This window comes from Meleagris gallopavo, chromosome 7 (genome assembly GCF_000146605.3).
Source record: "Meleagris gallopavo isolate NT-WF06-2002-E0010 breed Aviagen turkey brand Nicholas breeding stock chromosome 7, Turkey_5.1, whole genome shotgun sequence".
In the NCBI taxonomy this organism is placed as follows: Eukaryota; Metazoa; Chordata; class Aves; order Galliformes; family Phasianidae; genus Meleagris; species Meleagris gallopavo.
The window spans coordinates 23894798-23897156 of NC_015017.2; positions in this window are offsets into that span (position 1 = coordinate 23894798).

Consider the following 2359-nt stretch of genomic DNA (forward strand, 5'->3'; position numbering starts at 1 on the left):
GTTCTTTGAGGGGTCCGATTTGGGGAAAAAAAAAGCTCTCTCAATGACCGCGAGTATGCAAGCGGAAGAGAAAGGGGAAGGAAGAGGGCGGAGGAGGCGGGAGATGGCTCCCCGGTGGCTGCTGCCGGGCGCGGAGCCCATGGGGGCCCCGTCCGGGCCGGCGGTGGGGGACAGCGGGGCTCCATCGGAGCCGGAGAGCCTCGGTAAGGCGAACAAAGGCTCTGGAGCCGGCCCAGGGTAGGCAGAGCCGACAGCCTGGACACGGGTGAGAGGCCGCTCTCCCCGGCAGCATTTCTTCCTCGCAAAAACCTTCCCCAGAGGAAAAGGGCCTCTCGGGTACGGCTTTCCCTCGTCCTCCACGTCCCCCACTGTTCTGTCTCTCCTCGCGGAAGAACCCGAGCATGTCCCGTGCGGGGCTGCGGCCCCCGAAACGCCCCGCTGCGGGAAGAAGGCCGATTTCCTCCTCTTTTCGGATATGTCGAAAAGAAATCGTTTTATTAAAGGTGGTTCAGAAACAGTTTGGCAACATCGTTAACGGCTGGGAAGCTCAGACTGTGCTTCCAGCACAACGTGAAAGCAGACTTGGAGACGAGAAGGGAAATAAAAATGGTTTATGGAGAAATAGTCTGACTGTATGTCTTACCAAGTACACGGGAAATCAAAGCGTTTAGAGCAATAGGATATTATAATAAATAATACTAGATCGAAACACACACCATTTAATAATTACACGAGGCACATGAACAGGGAGGACATCACTTCTCTTTCCCAGAAGCTGAGCGCCCTGTGTATAGCATAACATGCACGCTAGGTTTAAAATTACAAAAACCCAACCGAGTCCCGGCCTTTCGGCCTACATAAATTATGGCATCTTTTGAAATGAATCATTTATTGCTTCTGTCATTAACACCCGTTTAGTTTTGCAAACTGAAAGTTAGCAGTGAACTTCACTTCTCCGAGCGGGAAGTGCTTTAAGCGCAGCGCGGGGTCAGCACGGAGGTCCGTGCGTAACTCGGGACGGGACGGGACGGGGCGGCCGGAGGGGACACCCGGGCGCTGCTGCGAGGAGCATCGCGGCTCCTTCGGATCCAACGAAAGGAGCTGGGGCCGCGCTCCATACCCCAGGAAAAGCTGGTAGCAGATTGCCCGCCAGTATAATCAAATATTAAAAAATAAAAATAGCGATCCCACTGCAAACAATTCCCTTCCGGAGCCGCTGATTCCGAAATCCGCGGAGCCCCGTGCGGACTCCGGGAATATGGGTTTTGCTAGCGGTGACTGCGGGAAAGCCGCTTACTCGCGTTTTCCGACGGTACAACAAATCAAATCTGACACTGTTGGGCACCGGCTGATGTTCGGAGATAAAAATCACAGATCCCCTCCCCAAAGAGTTAAGCGTTTAAGAAAGTTATAAATGGAACCGTTCGACACGTTTAAATTCGTTTATACTGGCCTAGAGGGAAGGATAGAAAATATAATTAATATTAATATTATTTTTTTAAAAAGGAAGAAACAGAACGATAAAGTCAAGGTTTGTCGGCGCTCCCCTTCGACCGAGAGAAAAACGCCGACTTTCACGGAAATAGAAAACAATTCACAAAACTTCGCCACCGCTGGAAGGAGAAGAAAAAAAAATTAAATATATTTTCAAGTCTTTCCAAAAGTCCGTAGGTGGTCATAAACGGAGTTTATATATCCATCACTGTCCGCGAGTAATCGATCAAGAAACGTTGTCTTTCAGTTTGGAAACTATTTTCTTATCTTTCACTCTCCTGTTCTGAAACCAAATGGTGACCTGGCGCTCGGACAGGTTCGTGGCCGCGGATATCCTTCGCCTCTTGTCCTTGTTAATGAACTTGTTAATGGCGTATTCGTTCTCGAGTTCCTTAAGCTGGAGCTTGGTGTAGGGCACTCTCTTCTTCCTCCCGCGCCGGTAGACACACATCTCGGGCTGGTTTAGTGCAACGTCCCCTACGGAAAAGACACGACGTGAAAAATTAGAATTTTATGACAGGCGTTTAAAGGGTAGCTGATACTTGTCGGGCGCTGCCTTTCACGGGCAAATAAATAACGGCGGCTTGTTTACAGTTTATTATTATTTACACTGCCCTATTAGCCGCGCGTTGGGCAGCCCCGCGCCTGACGGACTGTCATCACTGCGAGCGGCGCGGCGGGGCTGGCAGAGCGCACAGACGGCCCTTTGCTGCACGCTGCCCGCTTTGTTTGCATGTGGTTAGCGCCGGCGTACCCCGCTGCTCGCGGCCTCTTAAGTGCTCCGGGGCCGGGTCAGCGGGCTGCCGGGGAGCGGAGGAGCCTCCGAGCCACCGTCCCGCAAAAGGAAAAACAGACAGAGGCGCGA